The following is a 15881-nucleotide window of genomic DNA, read 5'->3' on the forward strand; positions in this document are numbered from 1 at the left end:
GACAATGTCCTAAACCTTCTGGGTTTGCTATAGAAGTCAAGATGAGACCAGAAGCTGCCCCCATCTTTTCTCTGTGATGTGCACCAGATTGAAACTTTGAGGTTAGCAACCATTCTGCAAGCCCTACAGCCTTGCACACAGCTGCTAGTGTGTATCCATCCCTCAGATACATTACCCAAAGGCTACACTGGGCCAGGTCCCTATGTTTAAGCACTTTATTTTGTGTTTATTTACAGAGGAGGCCTAAAAAGGATCCCTGACTAGCACATGGCCAGTCACACAGCCTGCACTCTCCAGAGCTCCTGCTTCGATCCTTGCCTCCCTCATTACACTCTTCATTGTGATTCTCATCAAGGCTGACCTTTTCCCCAATTCTTTATAACAGCCAGAATAAGTAATTCATCATCTAAACAGTAACAGTAACAACAATATGCATTTAGGAACCATTTCTTGCCTGCCAAGCGTCGTGCTGTGTTTGGTACTTCTAATGAGATCTTCACAACCTTCTGCTAAGAGAGACATTGTAATTACTCCCACAGACATTGTCCCCAGCAGACCAACATCTCCAGGCTCCATCCCAGTTTGAATGAGAATGGTACCCAGTTGGTGGAATTGTGTGGGAAGGATTAGGGGGTGTGGCTTTGTTGGAGGAGGTGTGTCACTGGGTTTTGAGGTTTCAAAAGATTCACACCATTTCTCTCTCTCTCTCTCTCTCTCTCTCTCTCTCTCTCTCTCTCTCTCTCACTCTCTCTCTCTCCTTTCCTCCCGTCCTCATTACAAAAGGGACCCAGGCTCACAGGGAATATATAATAGATGTAGGACCGCTTCACTTGTAAGTGGCAGAGCCAGGATTTCAACCCTGGATGGTGTTACTTGGAAAGTTTGCCTATGAACATCACACTGCATTACTTCTGTTGCTCTGTGTTAGGCTCCTTTTCCTACTGGGAAGCAAGTGCTTTCAGGTGCCAGAAGCATGTAATGAAGTGTGTGCATGTGCATGTGCGTGTGCGTGTGCGTGTGCGACTCTGCACTCTCAATAGCCTCATATGTGGTGATTTCATCAAACCTTGCCCTGAAGTTTTACCGGTGGAACTGCCAGGCCGAATGTGGACACTAGATGGCGCTACATCCCAGCTAGTGGACAGTGGCTGCTCCCCGGCCCTTCATTCATTACAGTGGGAAAGGAGATGGATGGTCCATTAAGAAGTTGGAAGGCCGTTGTGAGGGAAAAGACTCACATCTCCCGTGGAGAGGGAGGAGAGACGAACACTTACTGCTTTCACTGGTGCCTGATGTTCCTTTCCAGAAAGGCTTGCAGGCAGAAAAACGGGACCCAACAGTGGAGAAGCCGACTCGGCAGTCAGCTGACAACAGCACCGGTGGAATGGAGACAGGGCTGGGTTATAGAAAAGCATCTTTTCAGGCTTTTGGTAGAGAGGACCTGCCTTTCTCCCTGCCCAGCACTGCAGTGTGCAAATGACCATCAACGAGCATATTCTAGTCCTATTGTGTTCTTCAGTGTTGGGGGAAATGGTCAGCTTGAGACCATCTCTCCTCTGTCACCAAAGTCTTTTCATCCATGAACATTTCAACATGTTCCTATCTGGCCTGGCTAAGTCCTGATGGAAAACACTAGTTATGGGCAGGACTGGGATATCCCATACCAGTAGGAAGCAGTTATAGATGGGTGCACATGGGTGGAGTCTGTGTGGGTTAGAAAAGGTTTCCTAGAGGAGGAGGTCCCTGATAGGAGGACCTGTAACCTTAGGTTAGGACCCCTGTGCTAGTTTAACTTGGCAGGGAAACGAAACAAAAAACGAACAAAAATGAAATGAACAAGTCCACACCACACCAACTGTCAGGAGACCCTAACAGAGGCCGTGGATTATCTGTGAGCAGTGGCTTCACCTCAGAACTGAGCTCTTCTTTGACAGGATAACCACATTTATTGGCCACGACAGAAGGATGCAGCTCTCAAAAGTAGTAGGGCTAAGAATCGACTTGGGATAGCCAGCTACACCTGGGATGGCTGTACTGAGAAAACTAGAACCTGTGTTCTCCCAACGCACCTGAGGGATGGTGACTATTCCTCGACCTTCTCACTTGGACCCTCCGAATTCTGACCATCAGGACCACAGACGAGTGCCCAGGGGCTGCCTTATACTGGGACGCATGGACATTTAGGTGGAATTTGGCATTGGTCGTTGGACCAAGCCATCCCAACCCAGCCATCAATCTATGGTTCACACAGACCCAGTCAGGCTCCAAGAGCCTCAGGCTCAAGTAAGGAGCTCCCGCACACTTGGTAGGGGAGTCACTCTTGCTATATGTTGGTCTCCTTCCTCCTTGGCTCATTTCTAGGGAGAGAGGAGAGAGGAGAGAGAGAGAGAGAGAGAGAGAGAGAGAGAGAGAGAGAGAGAGAGAGAGAGTCCTTTCCTACTCTTCCTCATCCTGTACAGCCTCCCTCTGAATCCTAACGACCTCATGACAAATTATCCCACTGCTACGTTAAATTGCCTGCTGCACCAAATACCGTGGATTATACGGAGAGGAAAATACATAGCTCATTAACTCAAATCCCAGCCCCTCCCCCAGGCTTTGGCCTCCCTCCCTCCTTTTTCCAGACTACTGCTGCCTCTTATTTCTGAAGACTGGAGGGACAGCCGGAGGAAGGGGCTTGAGTTGAGGGATAGTGGCTTAGATGCAGGGTGGAGGTAGGGACAGGTACAGGGGTCAGGACTTGGGAGAACATTGCAACCCATGCACTGCCTGAATCCTACCGGCAGAGGGCGGCACGGCACAGCCAGCCTTGTATGTGGAGCTCAGGCAAAGGTGAAGTAGGGAGACCACTCCGGGTCTTTCCACATAGAAGGAAGGGCACATTGCCCCTTACTGGAGCAGAGAGGGGACATCCCGTTGAGAAGCAGGGTCTTGCCTTGTTGCTGGCCGAGCAGCAGACGCTGGCGTGGATGACTGGGGAATTACTCTGGATGTTAGGTGACCTTGCCTTGCTCAGGGCTTGTGTGGGGATCGGAGGAGGGGAGACGCCTCTGGTTTCAGCTAACCTTTAAGGTGGCATCTCTGAGAGGAAGGAGAGAAAGAGGGAGGAAGCCCTGTTCAAATACTCCATAAAGGACGTGGGTTCCCAGGGGAAGATAATGTCCATCTCCCCATTCAAGGACTAATGTGTGAGCAAAGCTAGGAAGGGACCTGGAGGGATGGGCTTTCAGAGAGTCATGAAGAATTCATCCAACCTTTGTGTCAGCCTGCCCGTGAACTCCACATAGAGACAATGGCTGGGCTCAGGAAGCCTTTGTCTCTCTCCCAAAAGACCAGTGTCAAATGGTGGTGGCCACGTGTGTGCAAGGACACCCTTTGCCCCTTGGGAGAAGGGTAGTCCCGTAACTTGAAGAGGGGCACCTAATTGAAAGCTAGTTAGTTGGAAACTAAATTTTCCTTTTCGTCAGCCAGAAACAATTGGTTGTGAGGACCTAAAGCGAGTGGAAAAAATATACTATATGCTGTGTACTTCAGTGAGCCCTCCAACTGTGGAGGGCTGGGATTCTCATTCTCTCTCTCTCTCTCTCTCTCTCTCTCTCTCTCTCTCTCTCTCTCTCTCTCTCTCTCTCTCCCCCCTTGCCCCCTTCATACAGCTAACTAGTCCAGCTAACAGCCATGCAACGAGGCTGCTTAAAAAGTCTACCAGAATGGCCTGGCATTCTCTAAGAGGTTTCTGGTCCCACATTGTGCCTGGCACTTTGGTATCCAAGTGCATTGCACATCGAGGGGGAGTTTCTGTTTTTTGGAGCCTTCAGTCCAACAGGGGAAACAAAAGAGACATAGAGATGGGTTGCTAGTGAAGAAGTCCTATGAGAAGAAATGGTGATGGAGAACAGGGTGGGGTGGGGAGCTCTTCTTGAGATGGGGCAGGGGAGCCGGAGAGGAGGGTGTTGCTATGGGTACTTGAGGAGGTGCACTGCAGGCGCAGGAGAGACAGTGATCTTAGGAAAACTGGCTCTGGGTTCCAAACATGGACAAATGGGCAGGGAACAGCTGGGTGGAGGATGCAAGGTCAGGAAGGACATTGGCTTTAATCCTGGTTGATTATGAGCAGAATGTGATGCCATGGAAGCTACATACGTGGAGTGGGTAGGAGGCAGGAGGCCAAGCAGAGGCCACCACAATGGTCTAGATTTAAGATGGCATTGGGTTCCAACTGCCTGTCTGCAGGGTTCCAAGTGCTTGTTTGCAAATGCTGTGTGTGTGTGTGTGTGTGTGTGTGTGTGTGTGATATGTGTGTGTTGTGCTGTGTATGTGATGTGTGTGTATGTGATGTGTGTGTATGTGATGTGTATGTATGTATGTATGGTGTATGTGGTGTGTATGCCTGTGTGGTATATGTGATGTGTGGTGTGTGTGGTGTGTGTGGTATGTGTGTGTGTATGTATGTATGTGGTGTATGTGATGTGTGTGTATTGTGTGGTGTATATGTGTGTGTATGTGTGTGTTGTGCTGTGTATGTGATGTGTGTGTATGTATGGTGTATGTGGTGTGTATGCTTGTGTGGTATATATGATGTGTGGTGTGTGTATGTGTATGTATGTGGTATGTGATGTGTGTAGTGTGTATGTATGTGTGTGTAGTGTGTGTGTATGTATGTGGTGTATGTGTGTATGTGTGATGTGTGTATTGTGGTGTATGTGATGTGTGTGTGGTGTGTCCATGGTGTATTATGTGGTTGTGTATGTGATGTGTGGTATACGTGTATAGTGTATATGGTGTGTGTGGTGTATGTGATGTGTGTGGTATGTTTGTGGTGTATTATATAGTTGTGTATGTGATGTGGGTGTATTGTGTGGTGTATATGTGGTGTGTGTATGTGTGTGTGTGTGTGTGTGTGTGTGTGTGTGTTGGCGAGCTGGCCTCTTACCTTTGGCCCTTCTAAGCATCCGCTGGTGGAGACCTTCCTGTGTGACTGTGCTCTTATATCCCCGAGATGTAAGAGTCAGAGCTGAGATGCATCAGCGCCAGCCTGGGAGCCCAAAGGCCCAGCATCTCCCACTCTCCAGCTGCTTGTTCGATGTGCTTCCGTTTCTCTGACTGTACAGCTGTTATCGGACCCATCATCTGAGCAGCCTGTACCAGGCCAGGGCAAGTCAAGCTCTGCAGGTGCCCAAGGTTCTTTAGAGAGCTGTGAGGGATGGACAGGTGGTGGTACCAGGCAGGCTGAGTGTGGTGAGTGTGGGAGTCTGTGGAGCATCGACTGGCCTGGTGATGCCTGACTTACGGAGTTTCTAGAGGAGGGCACTCTCTAAGGCAGGCTTGAAGGGTAGGAAGACGCTTCCAGAAGGCATAGAAGGAACTGGGAGAAGAGCAGGTGTGTAGGCTTGGGAGTTAAAAGAAGGGACTCGATAATCACCAGATCCAGCAGGTTTTCAAACATGCTGAAGCCTGCTATTTGGGATTTAGAAAAGGAAAGAAGGAGAAGGGGAAGGGGGAGGGGGAGAGGGAGGAGGAGGAGGAAAAAGAGGAGGAAGAGGAAGTAGTTAGCAAATGCATATTGAGTGCTTACCATAATGGCAGGTACTTTGAGTCAGCTAATTTCCCCAATAATTGTAATAAGTTAATACTGATAGCCCCCTCTTTTTATAGGCACATGAGGCCTAGAGGCATTAAGAAACTTGCCCTTGGTCACTCAGCAAAGACCCCATGCCGTCTGGTCCCTAGGTTACACCATGCATTGTCAGTTGTTCTGAATCTGTTGTAAGTCAGGGAAGACTTCCTGGAGGAAGACATTTCCCGTCATCAGACTCTCCCATAGTTTTCAGATGTCTTTAATCCAGAAGCCCTATCCTTCAGAAGAGGCCAGGGAAGGACTGCAGGGGAGATCCACCCTGGTCTCTAACCTTGGTTTTCTTCAAGACAGGAACAGCCAGATTCCAGGTTGAGGGCTGCAGAGTGGAGGGAACTCATGTGTGTCAGTGTGTGTGTGTGTGTGTGTGTGTGTGTGTGTTATGTAGTACATGCGTGCAAATGCACATGCATGTGTATATGTAGTGATGGTGTGTGGAGTGTGTGCATGCAAGTGCATTCGAGTGCGCACAGATGTGGGGGACTCAGTGTCACAGGAGGCCAGGCAGGCCTTCTTTTATTTGCTCTGTGTGGAGGGCACTAGGCATCAGGAACTGTGCCCACCATGGCAAGCCTGTGCGTGACTGCTGCCCCGCGTGTGCATACACCAGCGCTGAGCGGACCCTGATGACCCAGTCAACGGTTGTGGTTTGGCCTGAAGAGAACGGACTCATACATACCCTGCATGACTTACTCTGAAAACTGTGGCTGATACAGGAGGGCTTCTGGCAGGGATACACAGATCTTGGAAGTGATCCTTTCAGCATTGGCAAACACACCGGCACAGTAGCCTTGCTCATTTTGTGCCAGATCAAGAGCAAGCCCACCCATCCGGGAACTCTCATGCTCATGCAGTCTGGGTTCTGGGAGCTGCCCCAGCCCTCTCACCAGAGCGTTCTATCTCCACTACAATCCCTCCCTCCCGTTTGGACTTGTCTATTTCTACTCCATTCCCAAACAATACCCCGGGTGCACATCATCCCAAATAGTGGGACAGTGTGGAGGTCCATTCTTGGATCACGATTTGGCCCTGGCCTCTCTCGACTTTGGTTTCGAACAATGTGATGGTCAGAGGGGAAATCCAGAGTCCAGCAAGCTGCGTTGGTTCAGCTCTCATCCTCTGGTTGGCTGGACCTCCGCCCATGCGCGGGTCCGTGCGGCAGGGTGGGCACCAGGGGGCACCCGCGCGTCGAGCTTCGCGCCGGGTCTGCTCGCGGTCAGGCGTGCGGGGCTCGCGGTGGCCGCCAGGGGGCAGCAGAGCGCGAGCTGCGGCGGCGCGATGCGCTGGCCTGGGCGCGGCAGCTGCGTTCGGGGCTCCAAGCGCCGTTCTCTGTTAGGAGGGTAATTTAGAGCAATTACACCGATTATTATTGCTTTTCTAATTAGTGCTTTTCCTACAGAATTAGCCGAGTGTTTATTAGGAGCTGCTTGTTGCCAGCAGCTTAACTGCTTCGCTGCCAGGCGCGGGCGCCCGGGAGGGGCCGCCGCGAGGGGCTGCTTGGTTATGTGGTTTCCGCATAAAAGCACGGATTAAATATTCATTCTGCTTTGTTACATATAGCATTAAATTTTTATCAGCTGTATGTTTTCCTTGAAGTTTGTCCTGCGTGTTAACATGCAGGCGGGCCGCAGAGAAACCTGTACCTTGTCCGTAGGGAGGGCAGATGGGGGTGTCCCGGGGAGGGGGGGGGCAGATGGGTTCCCTCGCATTTGTACACTTTTAGGTTTGCTTCAGACCTTGTGTTCCGGATCTTCAGACCCTTGAAGGTAGAGATAAAGAAACTATTCTGTCCATCTGGTTGATGAGAAAGACCAAGCGTAGGGGTCTTGATGACACCCCGGGACTGACACTGACTAGACAGGGTCTTCTTATGGGCAGTTCAAAGCAGATCCTCGGGGTACCCTTCTCGGACTTTCCCTCTCCCAAAAGCAGCTTTCAAACTTTTCTCCATTTAATCGCTTTGAAGCCTGGGCATGCCAGGATGGGACCTGGTACTTACACCATACTCCCGGGCCTAATCACTTCCTGATTGACAGAACCTTCTGGAACCATTGACCCATTGAAGCAGTTATACACAGCTGGGAAGCCCAGGGGAGACACTGTGGATCTGTTCAGTGTACCAGGTTTCATTTGGGTAGTTGCTACTTAATTTGCCTGGAGGACTGGGGCATGGTCCCCTCTTCTCTGTCGTAGGAACCCCAGTGAGAAAATCTGAACCCACGAATCCACTAGAACAAAAACAGGAGGTGTAGTTTGGGTAGTTGGTGCGGCTTATTCAAGGGGCTCTTGGAAAACAACTCCCCCAGTGCATTCAAGGTGCCGTTTACAGCTCATTAACCACTTGATGGGAAGGTTGGTGGGGGCGGCAGGAAAGTATTGACAGAAAATCGATCAGAAATGAAGATTAACGATCTCCTAAGCCGTCCTGTGGGTCAATAGGGAAATGCGATTTGAGTTCAAAACCAGGGGCATCATAAGCTACGACTTCCCTGTTCATTTGTCACTGGGCCGGTCAAGGCCAGGATGGAGACTAGGTGTGCTGGGGAGGGGGCTTCGGCCACACGGGGGTGCTAGAGAGGTTCATGAATGGTGCTTGGTCTGGAGTCTTCCAGCCTGGTCTCTTCCTCGCTATGTTTCCTCCTCCATAGGCACAGAATCACGCAAGTGGGTTAACTGAATCACCTCAGGACCCCTGTGGGTCTAGCCACGTCTGTGTACAAGGCAGGGTCCACTGTGGGTTCTGTTTCTCAGCCTTGTTTGTCTAGATCTGACAAGGCTTCTTAGGTGAGAGGCCAGAGGGGAGGCAGCCAGTGGGAGTTGGAGGCCACAGAAAGCTGGAAGGCGCTTTGAGCAAGACCTGGAAGCTCTGGAATGTTGACCACGGCGCTCCATTATGGAGGGTGGGGGGTGAGGGAGTGTGGACAAGGCAGTTCCTCACTCTGTTGACTTTCTCTTTTGTTTTTACAGCCTCTTTTGCTTCTCTCCCTAACGTGACTGCTCTGCCTAGCAGTTCAGGCAGGGTAGCATGATGCTTTAAGTTCATTAACTCTTATAGGAACATGGAGGTGCAGGACCTTTCAGAGACGTCCCTTGTGTCTGTTCAGGGTTTCTCTGGCTGCCCGGGAGGGTCTTCAGATGGGTGCCTCGGAGGTCTGCTTTTTATATTTCCCAGGCCTGTGACTGGCTCCCAGGGATTCCATTTGCCACGGTGTCCCGGTAGTGACCTGTGGGGCACTGGTGTTTCTGGTTCTTCTCTTCCTGGAGATAGGAGGGGTTTTCCCACTTTTACGCCCTGAAAACGCCACTAAGAAGCCCACCGGGACCTGGCTGTCTACTCAACATTCAGAGAATGGACAGCTGGGGCTGAGGCCTGGCTCGGGGTTTCCAGGGGTGGTTAGCAGATGTGAAGGGCTCGTGTGAGGCCTGAAGTCCGCAAGACTGAGAAGCCACCCAATGATATGACTGAAGGAAAGTCACGTGTGCCACTCACCTTCGAAGTCTTTTTCTGTGAACTCGCCGGCTCCGCTCACGTCCTTTGGGTATCCCCCCTACACTCGCACTGGCATTGTGGACCAGGAGCTGTGCAATGGCCCACAGACCCTGATAGTCTACACTGAGGCAGGGGATTGTCTACCTGCAGGGACAGACATAACTGACGTTGGAGGGTCCCTATGCTCTGCCCGCTAAAGGCTTACCTTTGCTATCCTCCTTGCGATCATCTGACGCATCTCCAGGGATGTGTCAAATGTCCTATGTGTCTCCCAATGAGAACCCAGTATAATCTGACCTTTTAACAAAACACAAACTGATATCAGGAAATCCCATGTGACATAGGGACCATGATGGAAGGCGGTCTGTGGGTGTGATAAAACACTGACCAAAACCAACTTGGAGGAGGAAATGATTTATTAGGCTTACACATCCTGATTACAGCAGGGCAGGGGTTTAAGCAAGAGCATAGGAAGAAACCATGGAGGGAAATGTTTACACATTTTCTCCCCATGGACTGCTCAGTTTCCTTTCTTATACAATCTAGGACCACCTGCTTTTGGCTGGGCTCTCCTACACCAATCATTAATCAATAAGATGCCTCATAGATGTGTCTAGAGGTCAGTCTGATGGAGGCAGGCCAGTCTGATGGAGGCGGTTCCTCTATTGAGATTCCTACTTCCCAGGTGATTCAAGTTGACAGAAACTAAGCAGCACAGTAGCCAAAGGTTCAAATCCCGGAGCCAGACCATAATTGTTAAGTACTCAGTAGATTGCCTGGCACCTTGAAAGGCCTCAATTAACAGTGGAGACAATCTTCGCATCAGAACCAAGAGGAATCATGCAAGACGCCAGACCACAGTGTTTGAAAGACAGACTATAACTTCAAGCAACAACCTTAGAAACACAGAGAACACTTTTTACACAGTGTTCAAACGTACTCTGGTGGTGTGTGAAGACAAGGGCTCAAGGGGATACTAGGTAGGGTGCCAAGCTAGGGACAGCAAGAGACCTCTGTCCAGCTTCTTGTCTTTTCTATGAATGCCCATTGGGATGGACACCTGAGACTGGTGCATATGGGCGGTTTGGAACTGAGCACAGAAAGTTCTAGAAGGGATGTGTCTCAACCACTCCGAGGCAGATGAGGGCGGCACATACATCTGCTGCTCCCCACAGAGGCCAGCTCAAGTAGCACACCCAGAAGTAGCCTTAACCTTCTGGCAAGCTGATACCAGGGTTCTATGGCTGCTCCGCAAAGACCAAAGAGCAATCAAGAACCTCTGAGGACTTGCAAGGTGTCGTAAGGAGTGGACATGCCTGGCTCAAGGAATGAACAAATGGACCATGAGGAGAAGAGGAAGCAGCAGCTGTGGACTTGAGTGGAGGTTTTCTGGACATCATTGTGGTGCTGTGGGAACCTTTAAGAGAAGGAACATCATGGTAGCTTTTAGATCTTTGGGGCTTACCCTTGATAGTCTCTCTTTCTCCCTTCCTCCCTCCCCCTCTCTTCCTCCTCCCACCTTTTCTTCTCCCATCTATAAGTGAGCGCTGGCTTTTCCATAGGCTCTTTTCCACAGAGGACTCAGAGCAATAGGTCAATTGATCCTAAACCTCTCAACCTTTGAACCCAAACCAACCTAATTAAAAATTGGTCATCTCAACCTGGTCAAGGAAGAAATAAAGAAAGAAATGAAAAACTTTTTAGAATTTAATGAAAATGAAGGTACAACATACCCAAACTTACGGGACACAATGAAAGCTGTGCTAAGAGTAAAACTCATAGCTCTGAGTGCCTGCAGAAAGAAACAGGAGAGAGAGTACATCAACAGCTTGACAGCACACCTAAAAGCTCTAGAACAAAAAGAAGCAAATACACCCAGGAGGAGTAGAAGGCAGGAAATAATCAAACTCAGAGCTGAAATCAACCAAGTAGAAACAAAAAGGACCATAGAAAGAATCAACAGAACCAAAAGTTGGTTCTTTGAGAAAATCAACAAGATAGATAAACCCTTAGCCAGACTAACGAGAGGACACAGAGAGTGTGTCCAAATTAACAAAATCAGAAATGAAAAGGGAGACATAACTACAGATCCAGAGGAAATTCAAAAAATCATCAGATCTTACTATAAAAGCCTATATTCAACAAAACTTGAAAATCTGCAGGAAATGGACAATTTCCTAGACAGATACCAGGTACCGAAGTTAAATCAGGAACAGATAAACCAGTTAAACAACCCCATAACTCCTAAGGAAATAGAAGCAGTCATTAAATGTCTCCCAACCAAAAAGAGCCCAGGTCCAGATGGGTTTAGTGCAGAATTCTATCAGACCTTCGTAGAAGACCTCATACCAATATTATCCAAACTATTCCACAAAATTGAAACAGATGGATCACTACCGAATTCCTTCTATGAAGCCACAATTACTCTTATACCTAAACCACACAAAGACCCAACAAAAGAAAGAGAACTTCAGACCAATTTCCCTTATGAATATCGACACAAAAATACTCAATAAAATTCTGGCAAACCAAATCCAAGAGCACATCAAAACAATCATCCTCCATGATCAAGTAGGCTTCATCCCAGGCATGCAGGGATGGTTTAATATACGGAAAACCATTAACGTGATCCATCATATAAACAAACTGAAAGAACAAAACCACATGATCATTTCATTAGATGCTGAGAAAGCATTTGACAAAATTCAACACCCCTTCATGATAAAAGTCCTGGAAAGAATAGGATTTCAAGGCCCATACCTAAACATAGTAAAAGCCATATACAGCAAACCAGTTGCTAACATTAAACTAAATGGAGAGAAACTTGAAGCAATCCCAGTAAAATCAGGGACTAGACAAGGCTGCCCATTCTCTCCCTACTTATTCAATATAGTTCTTGAAGTTCTAGCCAGAGCAATCAGACAACAAAAGGAGGTCAAGGGGATACAGATCGGAAAAGAAGAGGTCAAAATATCACTATTTGCAGATGATATGATAGTATATTTAAGTGATCCCATAAGTTCCACCAGAGAACTACTAAAGCTGATAAACAACTTCAGCAAAGTGGCTGGGTATAAAATTAACTCAAATAAATCAGTAGCCTTCTTCTACACAAAAGAGAAACTAGCCGAGAAAGAAATTAGGGAAACGACACCCTTCATAATAGACCCAAATAATATAAAGTACCTCGGTGTGACTTTAACCAAGCAAGTAAAAGATTTGTACAATAAGAACTTCAAGACACTGAAGAAAGAAATTGAAGAAGACCTCAGAAGATGGAAAGATCTCCCATGCTCATGGATTGGCAAGATTAATATAGTAAAAATGGCCATTTTACCAAAAGCGATCTACAGATTCAATGCAATCCCCATCAAAATACCAATCCAATTCTTCAAAGAGTTAGGCAGAACAATTTGCAAATTCATCTGGAATAACAAAAAACCCAGGATAGCTAAAACTATCCTCAACAATAAAAGGACTTCAGGGGGAATCACTATCCCTGAACTCAAGCAGTATTACAGAGCAATAGTGATAAAAACTGCATGGTATTGGTACAGAGACAGACAGATAGACCAATGGAATAGAATTGAAGACCCAGAAATGAACCCACACACCTATGGTCACTTGATTTTTGACAAAGGAGCCAAAACCATCCAATGGAAAAAAAGATGGCATTTTCAGCAAATGGTGCTGGTTCAACTGGAGGTCAACATGTAGAAGAATGCAGATCGATCCATGCTTATCACCCTGTACAAAGCTTAAGTCCAAGTGGATCAAGGACCTCCACATCAAACCAGACACACTCAAACTAATAGAAGAAAAACTAGGGAAGCATCTGGAACAGATAGGCACTGGAAAAAATTTCCTGAACAAAACACCAATGGCTTATGCTCTAAGATCAAGAATCGACAAGTGGGATCTCATAAAACTGCAAAGCTTCTGTAAGGCAAAGGACACTGTGGTTAGGACAAAACGGCAACCAACAGATTGGGAAAAGATCTTTACCAATCCTACAACAGATAGAGGCCTTATATCCAAAATATACAAAGAACTCAAGAAGTTAGACCACAGGGAGACAAATAACCCTATTAAAAAATGGGGTTCAGAGCTAAACAAACAATTCACAGCTGAGGAATGCCGAATGGCTGAGAAACACCTAAAGAAATGTTCAACATCTTTAGTCATAAGGGAAATGCAAATCAAAACAACCCTGAGATTTCACCCCACGCCAGTGAGAATGGCTAAGATCAAAAACTCAGGTGACAGCAAATGCTGGCGAGGATGCGGAGAAAGAGGAACACTCCTCCATTGTTGGTGGGATTGCAGACTGGTACAACCATTCTGGAAATCAGTCTGGAGGTTCCTCAGAAAATTGGACATTGAACTGCCTGAGGATCTAGCTATACCTCTCTTGGGCATATACCCAAAAGATGCCCCAACATATAAAAAAGACACGTGCTCCACTATGTTCATCGCAGCCTTATTTATAATAGCCAGAAGCTGGAAAGAGCCCAGATGCCCTTCAACAGAGGAATGGATACAGAAAATGTGGTACATCTACACAATGGAATATTACTCAGCTATCAAAAACAATGACTTTATGAAATTCGTAGGCAAATGGTTTGAACTGGAAAATATCATCCTGAGTGAGCTAACACAATCACAGAAAGACATACATGGTATGCACTCATTGATAAGTGGCTATTAGCCCAAATGCTTGAATTACCCTAGATGCCTAGAACAAATGAAACTCAAGATGGATGATCAAAATGTGAATGCTTCACTCCTTCTTTAAAAGGGGAACAAGAATACCCTTGGCAGGGAAGAGAGAGGCAAAGATTAAAACAGAGACTGAAGGAACACCCATTCAGAGCCTGCCCCACATGTGGCCCATACATATACAGCCACCCATATAGACAAGATGGATGAAGCAAAGAAGTGCAGACCGACAGGAGCCGGATGTAGATCGCTCCTGAGAGACACAGCCAGAATACAGCAAATACAGAGGCGAATGCCAGCAGCAAACCACTGAACTGAGAATAGGACCCCCGTTGAAGGAATCAGAGAAAGAACTGGAAGAGCTTGAAGGGGCTCGAGACCCCATATGTACAACAATGCCTAGCAACCAGAGCTTCCAGGGACTAAGCCACTACCTAAAGACTCTACATGGACTGACCCTGGACTCTGACCTCATAGGTAGCAATGAATATCCTAGTAAGAGCACCAGTGGAAGGGGAAGCCCTGGGTCCTGCTAAGACTGAACCCCCAGTGAACTAGACTGCTGGGGGGAGGGCGGCAATGGGGGGAGGGTGGGGAGGGGAACACCCATAAGGAAGGGGAGGGGGGAGGGGAATGTTTGCCCGGAAACCAGGAAAGGGAATAACACTTGAAATGTATATAAGAAATATTCAAGTTAATAAAAAAAAATTGGTCATCTCAAGTATTTGTTACAGTAGCAGAAAGCAGACACAGCAAGGACAATTAATATCCTATAAGAGACATGGAGGCCTGGAGTCTAAACACTAAGAACCAATGAGCAGTCACAGAAATGAACGATTTTGTGGTTGGATACTTTTTTTTTTTTTTTTTTGGTTCTTTTTTTCAGAGTTGGGGACCGAACCCAGGGCCTTGCGCTTCCTAGGCAAGCGCTCTACCACTGAGCTAAATCCCCAACCCCGTAGTTGAATACTTTTAAAATCTCAAAAGCAACAGATTGAAGCTCAAAATGAGTTTGTGGATGAAGACAGATCGGCAACCAAAAAAGATCAAGACTTCTCCAGCAACACAACATAAATGTCCAGAAGAGGACTGGAAAGGGGAGCTGGCCACTATAAAGGACACCGCTGTAGGGAGTGTAGACAGGGAGATAGAAACAATGGAGGAGGGAGAGGCAACAGGCAAGGAGTTACAGGAGAGAATTTTTTAGAACCAAAAGAAAGATATCACTTTTCAGATTAAAAGAACCTGAAGAAAAAGGAGGAGGAGGAGGAGAAAAAGAAGAAGAGGGGGAGGGGAAGGGAAGGGGAGGGGGAAGAAGAGGAAGAGGAGGGGAGGGAGGAAGAAAAAGGGGAGAGAAGGGGAAGGGGAGGGGGAGGAGGGGAAGGAGGAGGTGGGAGGAAGAGGAAGAGGAAGAAGAAAGAAAAGACACATTGTGGGATTCTAGAATACTAGAGGAATAAGAAAAGTATATATATATCTATATATAATATAGATATATACTGTGTGTGTGTGTGTGTGTGTGTGTGTGTGTGTGTGTGTGTGTGTGTGTGTGTGTCATATTCATTGTCCAGTGCTGCTGTAGGAGACTGACTAGCAGGGCTTTGTAACAATCCCAGCTGGGGGGCCAGAGTCTCTAGTGGAGCTGTGAGTGGCCTCTCCCAGAGACTCCAAGGGAGTCTTTTCCAGCCCCTCCCTGAGCTCTGGTAGCTCCTCAGGCCCTTCCCCTGCAGCTGTGTGTCCCCTCCTCTGTCCCAGTCTGAATGTGGCCTTCATCTCTGTGTCCTTATCCTCTGTCCTCTCCCTTCAGAGACACTGGTCTTTGGACATAGGTCTTGTCCTAATGATCCCATCTCCAGACCCTCTTTACCTGTACTCGCCCCTCTGCGTGATGAGGGCGCTCTCGTGGGTGCTGGGCGAGGATCCGAGTTTATTTTGATGGGACGCCATTTAGCCTGCTAGACAGAGGAGCCAGGGCTGGATCTCAATCCCACTCCTCATCAGCAAAATTGGATCCAAGAAAATAATGGTGTGATGTCTTCA

The sequence above is a fragment of the Rattus norvegicus genome, chromosome 18, assembly GCF_036323735.1.
Source record: "Rattus norvegicus strain BN/NHsdMcwi chromosome 18, GRCr8, whole genome shotgun sequence".
Classification (NCBI taxonomy): domain Eukaryota; kingdom Metazoa; phylum Chordata; class Mammalia; order Rodentia; family Muridae; genus Rattus; species Rattus norvegicus.